The following is a 16,043-nucleotide window of genomic DNA, read 5'->3' on the forward strand; positions in this document are numbered from 1 at the left end:
CAACAGACAGAACTTTAACACTTCTACGGATCTGTGCACCTGTCTATGGTGTGGGGTTTTTAAGATCTCTTTCTAATGACACTTTATTTTGCAAAGCAGGACAGTTTCATTCCCAGAAGAGCAGGTATGGTAAATCCTTTGTTCCAGTAACGAAGACAATGATCCAAACCCTAAGCCTCAGAGAAGCCCAGAAACCCTCCAGGCCTCCATCTCTCTGCTCCTAGCACCTGCCTCTCTCTTGACATCAACATCATTCTCCCCTCTCACAGCCCAGCTCCTTCCACAGACCCAGGGATTAGGCACCAGCACCTCAGACTAGATTTTAGAGAATTACCATTCAAGAGGCAATCCTCTTCCCTTGGTTCCAATTTCAAGGTTCTCAAAGACTGGAACAGGGCTAGTTTGAGGCAATGTGCCCCATCGCATAGCCAGAAAGAACCTTACAGTGAAAAGGAAAACAATTCTTCCAAAGTAAGGGGGTGCTGATCCCCAGAGGGAGGACAGATGGGCAACCAAACAGTAACCGGGCCACCACATGCTTCACACTCACAGATCAAGGATTTCTAAAACCACTTTTCTTTTCTCTGAATTTATATAGGACTTTGTATCACTCATAAAGGAATGTCTTATAGGCTGATAACACCTTCCTATTCATGCTTATACTTAACATTTAAGCTAGGATAATTTCCTAACCTCAGTGTCCTCACTATAAGATGGGAATTATTATAATCCCTACCTCATAAATTGTTGGGAGGATTAAAATACTTAGTAAAGTGCCTGACTAATAGAAAGGCATTCAATAAATGTTAGCTATTCATGGTGTCATCATCATTATATTTACCATTATTACTAATCTCCTGTATTGCAAGAATTACAGTTTATATTTTTGTAGACCATCACTGTAGCTAAAGGGTCTTTGGGCCATAGGTGATATTCCATAAAGGTTGGTTAAATTGATCTGTGGTTTTTGACTATGGAAACTCAGAACTCCCTCAAAATGTACAAAACAGATTTACCTGCTAAATAAATCTCTTCAAAACTGACCACAGGTTTAATTGAATTAATTCCAATGAGTTTGTCACAATGATGGAGAAAGGAAACTTAGAGGGCCCCACAGTTGTTTGCTGGTAAAATGAGAAGTTTGGATTAGATCAATGTTTCCCAAAATATTTTCCTCAGAATGTTAGTGCCCCTCGAATCCTGCACAAAGCAAGAGTTTCATGACCAAGTAGCTTTTAAAACTCCTGTACACTCTACTCCCATTCTTCACAATGCACACTTTCATATTAAAAGTTCTGAGAGGTCCTCAACAGAAGACATCACTTAACTTTTTTTTTTTTTTAAGACAGATTCTCACTCTGTCACCCAGGCTGGAGTACAGTGGCCACCACTCCTGGCCTAAAAATATTTTAACCTGGTGCTTCCCAATCTAAACTCACAGGGACCAGTTTTCTGAATGAAAGAGAATCAGACTAGCTTGTAACCATAGCTGGTGACACTCCCCTGCCCCATTCCTTGTATGTCCTCAGTGGACTAGGTCAGGAATAAATAAATTTTCCTGATTCTCAAGGGCTAGTCACTCCTTTGCACTGAACTCAAAGCTTCTCTGTAGCATGGGTCACAATGAATGGTAGCCCTGATAGCCTAGAGTAGCCTTTCAGCCTTCTCTGAGCCTCTAAAGACTGAGGATCCTTGGCATGAAATGGAGCAACTGATATACCCTTGCTTCCCCTGGGGACTCTCTTGCTCTCAAAAAGGCATCAGCCATCATCTCCATCTAGAGAATATACTAGCTGACTCAGCTTGACCAGCCTCTCCCAAAATGAGAATCTGGGTAAAATAAGCATTGAAACACTTCATTCCTTGTAGATTCACAAAACGTGTTAGCATATTAAAGACTATGAAGTTCTGCAGGAAAAAAAAACCTATTTAACTTTAATCCAACATTGCCAAGTTTTATTTGACCATGGAAGATTTTTCCAAAACACTTACAAACAGATCAAGGACATTAATCTTTCATGAAACACTAGATCCCCAGGGTCCTCTCCAGCTACATCATTCTGTGATTTTCTTTTTTATTTATGATGCATTAAAAGATTAATCTCTATCAGACTTCCATTTAGAAGTTCACCAGAATGTGCAAAGGCAGCTGATAAAATTGCTGAAGGGTATTATAAAAATACCCTCCAGTGATTTTTGAAACTTAAACTGAAATATTTATATAACTATATATTTCAGTTTGTATATTATATATATGTGTATATACACACATACATATGTGTGTGTATATATTGGTGTATGTCTATCTATATCTATGTATATATGGCATTATATCCATTTTACAGATGCAGAAACTGAGCTTTAGAGGGGGTGAGCAATTGGTCCAAAGCCACACAGCACACAGGTAGTCATTGATCAAGGTAAAAACAAGAGTTGAAGCCTGAGGTGTAAGGACACAGAGACAAGTACACAAATGTTTACAAGTTACACATATGACACGTGCCTTTAACATGAATTTCTTGAACATTCATTTAGAGGCCTTACAATGAAGACATCAGAGTGGCAGCAAGTTCTGTTAGAATCAGGGGAGCGTGTTCTTCTATAATCCCCTGGCTAACAGGAAAGAACACTGATTTGGCCCATGGTAGTTATACACTCCCATTGAGTCAGGGGCCACTTCTATGCACACAGGAGGTGCTAAAAATATGCTGTTGACTCATTGCCTCTAAGAGCAGAAGAAATGCCAAAAGTATAGGACAAGAGGCAGAAAAGCACACGGAAAAATGTCGTAGGGCAGTCCTCTGAGGAAGTGTTAGATCCCTTTGAAATCTGTCCAAACACTTTCTTGTGCTGGGGAAAGTCAATTACATATTTCAAGCAACCCCCCATGTCATACGAGTATCTTGTATGTGTTTGTGTACTCGTGTCTGTGAACTTACATCTCAGCCTTCAACTTCTCGCTCCCCACCCTTATCAATGACTGCCTGCATGGCCTTGGGCAAGTTGCTTTCCCTCTTCAAAGCTCAGTTTCTGCATCTATAAAATGGACATAATGCTACCTACCTCATGGGGTTAGTGATCACATTTAAGGAGCTAATATGTGGAAATTGCTTACACAGTACCTATCACATAATAAGGGTTTAATAAGTGTTTGATGTAATTGTTTTGATTATTACTACTATTACTAAAATAATAATTACTACAATAATAATGATTCTTATTCTCTATATTAGTATTATCTTTGAAAATGGGCATGGATTATGTCTATGTAACACTTTTGGCACAATATCTAGCATTATATCACACACAAATTAGAGAATTCATGTTATTAAGGATGAAAAAATATTTTTACTGACTCTTAAATTCTTCGTAAGTAACTGCAAAAGAAGCCATTATCCCAACACATGAAATAAAAAAAAAAATTCACTTCCTCTGGAGTTTGTTTTTGGAGGTAGCCACAGGATACCTAAATTTTTTTTCTTTTCAGAGAGACCGAGGGGCTCACTAGGTTGACCAGGCTGGTCTTGAACTCCTGGTCTCAAGCCATCCTCCCACCTCAGCCTCCCAAAGTGCTGGGATTACATGCATGAGCCACCACATCCAGCCTACCTAAAATATTGAATGCTGTTAATAAATCTCCTGAGGCCAGCATAAGAAGGTGATGGGCAAAACTAATGCAGGTATGTTTTTCTGGCTTTTTCATGTATTGGGCCCAACTTTGAAAAGCACTTACTATTAATGGCTAACTTGCAAAATTTGTGATTTATTAAAAGCAGATTTTAATTGTTTTACCTAAAAATAATAGGCCTCTGATCTGCCAAAGATGAAGATTTAATTTCTAGGTGTTCCCCACAATACCTAGAAACATCAGTGTAATCGATTATTAAACACTTTAGAACTATGCTCATCAAAGTTCTTTAATATATAATACAGCAAAAGAAAAGTTTCTTTTCTAAAGGCTTCTCTATACTTTTTTTAATAGTTGAATTTCATTTCTGAAGGCTCCTAAAAAGAATAGAATTTAGATCTTTATTAAAGAGGAAATATATTTTCCATGTTTAATTTAAATTACATTCCATCAGTCATTTGCAATCTTAGCCTACACGGAATTTTTTTTTTGGTAGTTTTTATGTTTGGGCTTTAGGAGGGGATTCCCAATAATCTCTATATAAATATTTCTAATCTCTATATAAATATTTTAACATTTCAATGTAAATTAGTTTTTTAAAGCTATTTTATCCATAAAAATAATGAATTTGCATGGCTGAGGGTGAAATAATGTGTTACCAGGACCCCTCAGTTTTGGGGGTTGTGAGTAGATCCCATCTTCATGTTCCTCCAGTCCAGCCCAAGCCTGGCTCAGGTCCTCCTCCCCCATTTGTCAGGAACCACCATCCCCAGGGATTCTATGTGCCCTGCCTGACCAGTGTTCTCCATCAGAGTTTACCAATCTTTTGTTCATTCCCTCAGAGCACAGCTAAGCAGGAGTACACTAATTTGAAAATTAACTCAAGCAAATAGAGGAACAATATCCCCAACACATTGCATTTTAACATAGGGTTTCCTGGACACACTGTTTCAACCCAAGAGTTGGGCTAATAGTAGGAGTTCCATCTGCTAAAATACGGCTGTCAGCTTCAGAGGGAAATTCATGAACGTCTTCGTAGTTTGTTTTTACGTTTCACTTGGCACTGTTTCTAAAATTTCCTCTGAAGCCAAAAAATAAGTTATTTCCCAGCACACTGGTCAGTTTTCATTTATCATTGGATTGATTTTTGTAACTTGCAGTAGGAGCTGAAATCGACCAGGGGGTTCTTATCCAACAGACAGCAGCAAAACTCTTTGTGTATCTGCGTTCCTTTCAACAAGCGTGACTTCCTCAATGGCATCATTCGTGAGCGTAACACAGAGCTCAGCAATAACGTTTCTTCACTAACCCTACCAGGTATCCAACATAGGATGTTACTTCCTTTCACTGTTTTCCGACTCCTGGCAGATATTAATCATTGGGGTTTGGGAACAAGGAAATAGAATTTCTGAGAATGCTTGGGAATTCCCAAATTCATATGATTTTCATAACACTTCACTTACAAGTTTTTGAAAAATAATAAGTGACTATAATAACAAGCAAATAGTCGTTTTTTTCTGTAACAGGATTATATGAAAAGTTTTAGTAGTCTTCTGTTTTAAAAAGATATGATAACAAATGATGATTTATTATTATTATGAGCCAACATATTGTAACAAGATTATAAAATCCAATAGCATTAATAGAGAAAACATTAAAAAGAAATGAATATTATCACAAAATAAATGCTAAAGAAAAGTCCTTTAAAGATTGAAAGGTAACACCACAAATACTTAATGCTTTAATCATTGTTTCCATGACATTGTTAAACAAGGCATCAATCATCCCCTCCAATACCATTTAAATAACATAACATTCTGATCTCCTGGCAAGATGAATAGCACTAGAAAGAAGCAACTGTCAAAATTGCCGATTTAAGGGCATATTTTGTTTCTAAAACTTGGCATTTCTTAGAAAATCTCTCATAGGATTTGTAAAACATATACTATGCCTATGAACACATTAATATTTATTTGCAGAAATGGTTCACTGTTAGCAGTGGACAAGGCCATGAACACACACTTGTAACACAGCAACAGATACAAGAAAGTCTGACTGAGGCTCCTTTACTGCTCCTGTCCTGTTCAGCTTAACTTTCATCTCCACATGTCAGTGCTTCCTCATCTTGCTTGACTTGAAGTCAGTGCATTTCTTCAAGCCAGTAAGTTCTCTATACTGACTATTAAGCTGTAATTTTCACAGGAAAATTAGAATGTTCCTTCCCATTTTCCTAATTTCTCAACTGATTTTTCTCAGAATTCAGAACCCATAAATATTGAAATGCCAGGAGAGAATTTCCAAATGGAAATGCTGTTCCCTTAGTCCATTTTCAGAAGAAACCGTAGGATAGTGTTATCCTTCTCTTCTCCAATTTTTTTTTCCTGCAAACTTATGGTTATCACCTCTTTAAGTGAGTAGCTCACAATTTTGCCTCCCCTGCAAATGGTCCCAAAACAGTGAAGTGGGTCCTCTTTAGCTGTGTCTTTAGTACATAATCCTGCATTTCTGACCATATGCAGGGAGTGTGACCCAGGGAAGGATCCCTGACTCAATGGGATTTCTCTTGCTGTCTCTAGAATTTGAACACCGGAACCCAGACGTACAGAGGCTGGGAGCCATCGTGGTGTGCTATATTGATGACGGCAGCAGTGGGTGGTGTGGGGGCAGTTAATTGACAGCTACCTGTTGCTGAAATCCCAGGAACTGCCTGAACCTCCTCTTTCCCAGTCATAAGATGTCTAAGATTCTGCAGTATTCTTCATTAAATCCTAGCATGGTTTAAGCTAGCCAGAATTAGGTTCTGTTGCTTTCAATCAACAGAACCTTAGCTAATACATTGTTATTTCCTGGTCTTTGTTCCTTTAATTTTCCAGGAAAAGAAGGGAAAATGGCTTACTGGTTTTAAAAAGAGACAAGGGACAACATACCATTTATGCAAAATTTAGAAGCACTCAAAGGAAACTCTGGAAAGTTCCTGAGACATATATAGGTAGGATCAGCATAAAACTTGAACAGTGTATCTAGATCATGGTTGCCATGGTTGCCTTGACACAATGAACATCTGTATCAAGATCATATTTTCTTGGTGGGACAGAGAGAAGCACAAGGCGGGACTCACATTTACAGTAATCCTTGTTTTCCAGGGACCATAAAACCCAGTTTGTCCAGAGCTGTTCATCTTAAGTTTGTTATCCCACCATAATTATAAATAGAACCGCCTTTTTCTCTCAAGAATATCCCACTTTGGATGATAATTTCTGTGACTACCCATTAAGAATATTTAATAACTATAGAAAACTGCTTCTCTATATTTTTTGTATGTTTGAAACATTTTATAACAAAAATATCTTTAAAGTTATCACCTACACAGAATATAGCTGCCAAATGCTCCTACTCTGCTGTTCTAACCATGAATCCCTCTGGGGCCCCTTCCTCCTACGGCGCTTGTGAGGATGAAATGAAATAAGCTCTATGAAGTGCCCAACAGTGACCAACACTGAATAAAATACAGCCACCATAGGTGGCCTTCCCTTATGTTCACCAAACTCCTGATAAGTTATTCGGTGATGTTTTAATCTTAATATTTTATGTAGATTATACATTCATCTGATTCAAAATGCAAAAGGTACAAAAGCGTATACAGTTAAAAGTTTCCCAACCCACTACCATTTATCTCCCTGGAGGCAACTGTTTCCAGATTTTTGGATATCCTTAAAGAATATCATATGTATGGAAAAGAAAGATTATATATTTATATGCATCTGTGTATGCATTTTCCTATGAGAGGCTCACAAAGTCTCCTTGAAGAGATATCATTATTACAAATACCCCTCAATTTACAATGGGGTTATATTCCAATAAACTTATGAAAATATTGTAAGCTGAAAATGCATTTAATACACTTAACCTACTAAACATCATAGCTTAGCTCGGCCTACCTTAAACACTCACATTAACCTACAGTTAGGCAAAATCATCTAACAGAAAGCCCATTTTATAATAAAGTGGGCTTTGAATATCTCATGTAATATAATGAATACTGTACTGAAAGTGGAAAACAGATTGGTTGTATGAGTACTCAAAGTACAGCTTCTGCTGAATGTGTATTGCTTTCAAACTATCTGAAAGTTGAAAAATCATAAGTCAAAATATTCTAAGTCAGGGATTGTTTGTACTTCTACTTTACATGATGAAATTGAGCCTTGAAAAGATTAAGTGACTCGCCCAAGGTCACACTGGCAGTTAAATAGTGAAACTTGGATCCAAATTGTTCAGTCACTACATGTATTGTCTTGAAATTTGAAAAAGAGGAAGAGGAATTAAACTACTAAATTGAAGGACTATTTTAGGCATAGAAGAAGCAGATGCCTTCATGTCCAAGTGATTGTGAAAAGCCCACTTGCCCCAAAATATGTCTCCTGGTCATATGAAATTCCACCATTTCAGATTTTTACCTGGGGATTTAGAGTAATCTGCTGTTTTCCTAGAGCTCCCCTAAAATAGAAATAGAAAATTTTGGAAGGCTAAATATATGCTAACATTGGAAAACTCATTTTCTCCCCTTCGTAAGGCAAGGTACTGAAGGAGGGGGCCCTACGGGCTGTGCAGGGACATCCTGGAGGCATGGGGAGAAGAAACTGAAAGGCAAGTTTGTATGGAACAAAGAATACCGATCTCAGGATTCTCCCTTGAACCTGCCCTAACTTTGTTCAAATAGACTTAGCCACTGACCTGCTGTCAAAAGACCACAGCCAATCTGACTTGTTTTCAATATAATGATGAATATTGATTTGGTCCCTTCATCCAACATTCTCAGCTGGATCTTTTTTGACCAAGGATATACATTACTAGGTGAGTACAGGCAGTTAATTCTTCCACACGGGACTTCGGAGTTTCTGAGTTAACCAGAATCACCCACCTTAACATCTGCCAGTTTATACCCCAAGTCCTGACCAGTGCCCCCTACCTGCTATGCCTCATGTTTTCAATAGAGCATAAAATCAGAAATGAAAGATGAAACATCATAGCCAATATCACAGAAATACAAAGGATCCTAAGAAACTGCTAGGTATAATTACACACTAACTAATTGGATCATCTAGAAGAAATGGATAAATTCCCAGACACATAAAACCTACCAAGATTGACTCATGAAGAAATTTAAAAATCTGAACAGACTAATAGCAAGCAAGGAGGTTGAATCAGTAAGAAAATGTCTCCTATCAATGAAAAACCCAAAACCAGATGGCTTCCCAGATTAATTCTACCAAATATTTTAAGAAGAACTAATACCAGTCCTTCTCAAACTCTTCCAAAAAGCTGAAGTGGAGGGAATACTTCCAAACTCATCTTACAGGGCCAGCATTACCCTGATTCCAAAGCCAGACAAGAACACTACAAGAAAGGAAAATGACAGGCCAATATCCTTGATCTACATTGATGCAAAAATCCTCAACAAAATCCTAGCAAACCAAATTCAATAGCACATTGAAAGAATCATTCACCATGATCATGTCATGGTTCAACATAAGCAAATCAATACATATAATATACCATATTAGAAAAATAAAGGATAGAAACTATATGGCCATCGCAATAGATATAGAAAAAGCTTTTGACAAAATTCGAAACCCTTTCATGGTGAAAAAAAAACACCCAACAGATCACGTATTGAGGGACTGTATCCCAACAAAATAAAGGCCATATATGACAAACCCATAGCTAACACCATAATCAATGGTGAAAAGTTGAAACTTTTCCTCTACCATCAGGAACAAGACAAGGATGCCCACAGACACCACTTCTCAGGGTAATTAGGCAAAAGAAAGAAATAAAAGGCATCCTAATAGGAAAGGAAGAAATGAAACTGTCTCTACTGACGGCATGATCTTGTTATATATAGAAAACCCTACAAACTTCACTAAAAAAAGGTGAGAACTCAACACAAAGAAGGGAACAATAGACACTGGGGGACTCCAAAGGTGGGAGGGAAGGATGGTGGGAGCAAGGGTTGAAAAACTACCTATCGATTACTATGCTCACTGCTTGGGTGGTGGGATCATTAGAAGCCCAAACCTCAGCACCATGCAATACACCTGTTTAAGAAACCTGTACATCTACCCTCCTGACTCTAAAATGAAACATACAATATTTAAAAAACAAAAACAAATAAATAAAATTTGAAAACTGTTAGAACTGAACTGATAGGTGAAATCAGTAAAGTTGTAGGATACAAAATCAACATATAGAGCCTTGAACACAGCAACATCCAGCTGTCTGACACGAAAGTCTCAGGGGCAAGAAAACCTCTATATGAACTCAGAAACAATGAGCTAAGTTGTGTTTATGTCTGAAAGGATGTTAAGAACTTCATTCATGTTACATCAGAGCCAACAGAAAGAACCAACAGGAAACCTGTACCCAACAAACAGAAATGACAAGATGAAGGGAAAGCAGAGGTAAGGGCTTACCTTAGAAAGGGCAAGTGATTAGCTCAATATGCAATACAATGTTTGCTCCTGAGCCAAAAATTTGTACAATAATTTGGATATTACTTGCACAACCAGAAAAATCAGCCACTCATTAGGAAAATGTGTTTCTGTATAAGTCTTAGGACTCAGCTATCTATAATAACATGAAAAGACAATATTTTCATCCAAAATGAGTATTTTTGTTTGTCTTGGCTTGTTATTCTAATGTCAACAGCCTCTAAATAAACTGTTGAAGTACATGATATAACCACCTCTTTCTCCATCTTTCCCATTGCTCCCATAGGGTTTCAGTTGTGCAATTTCACCATTAGCAAAGCTTTTTGCTGAAATCTGGCTTTTCAAAGGGAGAGTATCCAGAAACAGAAGATGCTGATCTGGGAGGCTCTTCCTAATAGAACTGCTGCTTCAGTTTAACTTGAAAAAGCCCACACCCAGTTCCTAATGACAAACATCTGAACACCGGGTCTTCCCACGAGCAAGACCATGCTATGCCTCCTGCTCGCTCTGTTCTATAAGCAACCCACAGATTGCTCCCTGTGAAGAGGAGCCTGCCAGGGGAGCAGCATTCCACCAGACCCTGATTTAGCAAGATATTTCCGTATCATTCCCCCAACCAGCTGGAAGTCCTCCACTGCTCTTGTGTAAAAATCTAACTCATCTCGCTGAATTTCCTGATTTAAAAGTCTAATTCATTTCACCAAAAGTGTGACAGAAGGAACCCAAGTACACCATCTCTCTCTTACCAAACCAAAGCCATTGCATGTGCATTCTGGGGGAAAAACATGGTCCAAATATGTTATGGAGGGGGTGCCAGCCCAGTGTCATCCTCTTACTATTGCCATAGGATCTTGGCTGATGGCATCAGAGGAAAAACAAGTTTATCGATTACTTTCAACCATTAAGCTCACTCCTCCATGAAAAATAAGTCACAAGTCCAATGTCTCTTATTAAAATAAGCACTGCAAAATATAAAGGAGTCACAGTTTTAAAATGGGACACACGTTCTCTAAGCGGTGAACCACGTTAGAGGTGCACTGTTTACATTGTATAAAGTCCCCTGGAGCCAGGGTTAGGAAGCGCATCTGTTCTTTGGTGTTCTGGGATGAAGGAGAAAGGAAAATGTGCTGCCAGAAGTGAGTGGGAAAGAGCCCATGAGATAAAGGAAGTAAATCCATTTGCTGATTGCAATAATAATGGTAATACACGAAGCTATACATACATACATACATACATACATGCAAACTTTCACATTTTTTTAAAAAAAGAACTTAAGGCTTCCACTCATGTAATCAGCCCTTATGAACTCTCCTGATTAGCTGCAAGGAAAATCTTCCTTTCTCCTTTTTCCTGCACCATCCTGGGCTCCCTTTTGACTTTTTTTTTTTTTTTAACTTATAAACGATCAGCTCATATTCTGAAGTTTGTAGTCCCCTCCCGCCCCCTCTCTCTCTATACGGCTCATTTACATTGGCAGCTGTCGTGCTGCTGGGCATCCTCAAACCCACAAGTTTCCCTTTAATGTTTGAGCAGACAAACATGATCATGCACTAGGCATCACTGTGCCACTCAAAATGCTTTTTTGTTTTTTTTATTGCATCTGAGAGAAATCTCAAGGTTGCAAACCTGGAGTCAGAATTGTCTCCATGTGTCTCAGTGGGAAGAGTATCGTGTGAAGAAACATGTTGATTGTACTAATCAAAAGGAATTTTTTTTTGATATCAGGTCATCCTCCGAATGAATTTATATTACCGAGTGGAGGGTCACATGAAGAAAATGGTCAAACAGCACCACCTACAGCAAGAGCTGAGAAGTGCAGCGGAGCCGGGCTGAGTCAGGAAAGAAAAGCAAGCTGGGGCCTGGCTCAGCGCTCTCCCCTCTGCTCCTGTCTGCACGGAAAGATTAGGATGACCGTGGCAGGAAGCCTGTGCACCTAGTATGCATCACTTGAAGGGAACACACAGATTCCAGTAAACAGTTGGAAGGAAATGTTAATACCAGGCTCTGCTAAACAATATGAAATGACTCCTAGATGAGACAAGCGACTTTCATCAAAGTTTCCTGATACCTGAAAAGACAGCCCAGGGGATCCTGCACTACATGTGGTGTATGTAAATTAAGCGGGTTTTTTTCCCCTTTGTAATCAAGGCTCATACACAAACAAAATCACACTTTAGAAATGGCCTATTTCAACTTGTAACTAGCTTGCTTTCAGGGGCTCCAGGTCAAAAAGAAATAGAGCACAAAGACGCTTTCTCCTTAGGGATCATACACAAATTCACTCTGTCCGTTTCTTTCCCACATGGAGCAACAAAGCTGTCAGACCTCTCCATCCACCCATCGGGTTCTTCCTGATTAAAGTGAGATAAATCACAGCCCCCTCTCTCCAGATGGCAGGCGACAAGAGGGGGATGCTTGCCTCCAGAAGTCCTCCCCATCCCTCTGCATTCATGCAAGCCCGAGCGGAGAGATGCAAGAAATTACGGATGCATTTTAATTTCCCAGACCCTGCAATTAAAAATGGAAATTTTTTGGCCACGCGTGTTGGCTCACGCCTGTAATCCCAGCACTTTCAGAGGCCGAGGTCGGCGGATCACCTGGGGTCAGGAGTTCGAGACCAGCCTGGCCAACATGGTGAAACCCTGTCTCTACTAAAAATACAAAAATTAGCTAGGAATGGTGGTGGGCGCCTGTAGTCCCAGCTTCTCGGGAGGATGAGGCAGGAGAATCACTTGAACCCGGGAGGCAAAGTTTGCAGTGAGCCAAGATCGCACCACTGCACTCCACTCTGGGTGACAAAGCAAGACTTCATCTCAAAAAATGTTTTTAAAAAATGGAAGTGTTGTTCTTTCATTTGTAAATGTGTTTTGGTAAAAGAGGGGCAGTTTAAGCAACCCTTTCTATTGTCTACATTGTTAAAATTCATCAGACATGGACTCTTGACTCCGTTTTGCCTGGGCAGACCCAATTCAAGCATTTACAACAGCTATAACCTCCTCAAATCAAAAAGAGGAATCAGCATTATTGCTAAGTTCAAATAAGGTCTTGTTTTATTTCATTTTTATTTTTGAATGCAGCCATTCCTCCAGGTGCTGTCATCAGGTAAGATTGTCAGTCCTGATTAGGTAAAGGTATTATTACAAAATGCAATTCTTAAAAATTCAGTGTCTAACTACACTTTTAATAAGCCTTTCCCCCTCCCCTATGTATTCTCCCTTAGACACCCCTTCTCAAATTTAAAATCACAGAAACTAAAATATGATGCCTAAAGAGAGCCTGGCGACTGCCCAGTCCTCTAATTTGATGAGTGGGAGTACTGAAGCCCAGAGGATGTCAAGTAATTTGTTCCCAATGTCTTAGATAAGAAGAAAATGACCAGCTGGGAAATCCCACTCATGTCAAGGCAGAGGCACAGGGCCACAGACTGTGGTTGAATTGTGCCACACTCCTACATCCTTCTTTAGGAATCACAGAACATTCCTGTGTTGAGTCGGAGTCACTGACTTCCTTTTCAGGCTGATTGAGTTCTGTCCTTACAGGCTGCGACAAGAAGTTTTGGTATTATGCTACACCAAGACCATTTATCTAGTTCAAGAAATGAGCACAGTCCTTAGAGCCCAGCAACTTTCCCCATGTCCAGTAAATGTAGCTTCTCCATTAGAAGCTGTCAGAATGGAGCCTTCTGGCTCATCTTGATTTTGATTTGTGCAAGAATGAATGGTTGTGCTAAGACAGCTTTCCTAGCTGATAGAGAGCGAAACTTTTTTCTCATAATCTATAAAAAAATTAAATTAGAACTTTTTTCTCATAATCTGTGAAAAAATATTAAATTAAATCTGGCTCGTCTTGATTTTGATTTGTGCAAGAATGAATGGTTTTACTAAGACAGCTTTCCTAGCTGATAGTGAGCAATACTTTTTTCTCATAGTTTATAAAAAATATTAAATTAGAAGCATAGAGTTTATTTCATGACTTTTATCTTCCTGCAATTTTCTTGTGGGCATAAATGATTTGTTTTTATCCTGCCTGCCCCCCAATCCCTTTTCCAAGAGACTAAAGGAGTATCTAGTGCAAAGTAGAGACTCAAATATTTTTTAATAAACAGTGATCCCAGCCACCCAGTGCATGTTGCCAAATGCCAACCCCATAAATGATCAAACACATCATCTCATTCAGCCAATCAAAATCAAGTTCTACCTATTTTTTTAAGTTTTCATAGCCCTTGGGCATCTGCTTTCTCAGCATTTCCCAAACTTGAGTCATTCTCATCCTGCCTTCATAATTTTGCTCTGTCAATTACCTCTACTATTATTTATTTCATATATTTTTAAATAGCCCCACTTTTGAAACTTAAATACATGCCTTTTAAAAGGAAGCTTTCTTACTACTATACATCAAAAGCCATTATTACTTGTTCTAAGTACTCATAACAACATGTTCACAACTATTAAAATTTAGTAATGTGCATCCACATACTCTCTAAATTCATGGAGCATCTGCACACACTTGAAGAAACAATTCTGCATTACTCACTCAATTTTCTTGACATCCTTCTGAAGCAGGACAAACCTTGGGCCCAAAGAATTGAGGTAGGAGTCCAAGCAAGTTGCCAGCCACATAAAGGCAAACGTTGGCTCTGAAGTCAGGACTACCAGCCCCTAGGTTATGGTTCATGCTCTTTCCTCTGCTCTCCAGAACCTCCTATCTCCAAGTGTAGTTAGCAGCCCAGATGCAGCAGCATCCTCTAGAGACTTGTTAAAAATGCAGAAGCTCAGGCTCCACCCCAGGCCTATGCAGACTGAATCTGCATTTTAACAAGGTCCAGGTAATTCACGTGCACATTAAGTTTGAAAAGGCCTGGCCTAGATCAGCGGTTCTCTAACTTAGCAGCACATTAGAACCATCTGTAGAGACTTTAAAAATACCAGTGCCTGGGCTTCACCTCCCAGAGAATCTGACTTAAGTGTCTGGGGTTTGCCCTGAGTCTAGGTATTTTTAAAAACTCCTCAGCTTATACAAAGCTGGCAGGGCCGGGCACAGTGGCTCATGCCTATAATCCCAGCACTTCGTGAGGCCAGAGTGGGCAGATTGCTTGAGTCCAGGAGTTTGAGACTAGCCTGGGCTAAAACCCCATCTCTACAAAAAAAAAAAAAAAAAAAAATACAAAAAGTAGTTGGGCATGGTGGTGGCACATACCTGTAGTCCTGGCTACTCAGGAGGCTGAGTCCTCGCTTGAACCCAGGAGGTCACGGTCTGGTCAACAGAGCAAGACCCTGTATCAAAACAAACAAACAAACAAACAAAAAATGCTAGCAGCTTACCAGCTAGGGAGGCCTGTACAGCCAAGTTTTCCAAATGGGGCTACATTAGTTGTTCCAGAACTTTAGCTGCATCAAAACCACCTGGATGGCTTGTTCAGCTACAGAGGGTCTGGCCATGCCCCTAGAGTTTCCAGCTGAGGGTCTGGAATGAGGCCCGATGATTTGCATTTCTAACAATCTCCAGGTGATGCTGATGCTGTGGGTCCAGGGACCACATTTTGAGAATCTATGCTAAATGAATCGGAGAAGATCAAAGCTCAAACTTATTCCAAGAACTTTTCAAGGCCCACCTGCAAGTTGTAGTGGAAGTAAGCATCTAAGGGTGCAAAAAAGTTTCACTGTAGACTAAGGCCTTTTACCTGAGCTCTCAAATGTTCACATTTCTCTTATCAACCTAAATAACAAACAGAGAGAGGCTCTCCACAAGAAAAAGATATTCGTTTGGAAACAGAGCCTTGCAATAGAAATAGGCAAGCCAGAGTAAACTATATGCATATTCACGGAGGTAAAGAAGACAAAAGAAAAAATGAGGAAGATTATATGATCATTTGGAAATGATTATCCTTGGCTACAAAGATCAATAACAAAGGTGATGCCAGGCCCAGG

General features: G+C 39.3%; 1 long non-coding RNA gene across 1 annotated transcript in view; it reads right to left on the reverse strand.

Moving 5' to 3' along the window:
* Positions 1 to 15,387, reverse strand: part of LOC134810232 (uncharacterized) — a 183,900-nt gene extending 168,513 nt beyond the window's left edge. Inside the window, exon 1 of the long non-coding RNA XR_010157832.1 lies at positions 15,313 to 15,387. This is a non-coding gene — a long non-coding RNA (uncharacterized LOC134810232). The remainder of the gene's footprint in view (positions 1 to 15,312) is intronic.
* Positions 15,388 to 16,043: the final 656 nt, after the last annotated feature.

This window comes from Pan troglodytes, chromosome 5 (assembly GCF_028858775.2).
Source record: "Pan troglodytes isolate AG18354 chromosome 5, NHGRI_mPanTro3-v2.0_pri, whole genome shotgun sequence".
In the NCBI taxonomy this organism is placed as follows: domain Eukaryota; kingdom Metazoa; phylum Chordata; class Mammalia; order Primates; family Hominidae; genus Pan; species Pan troglodytes.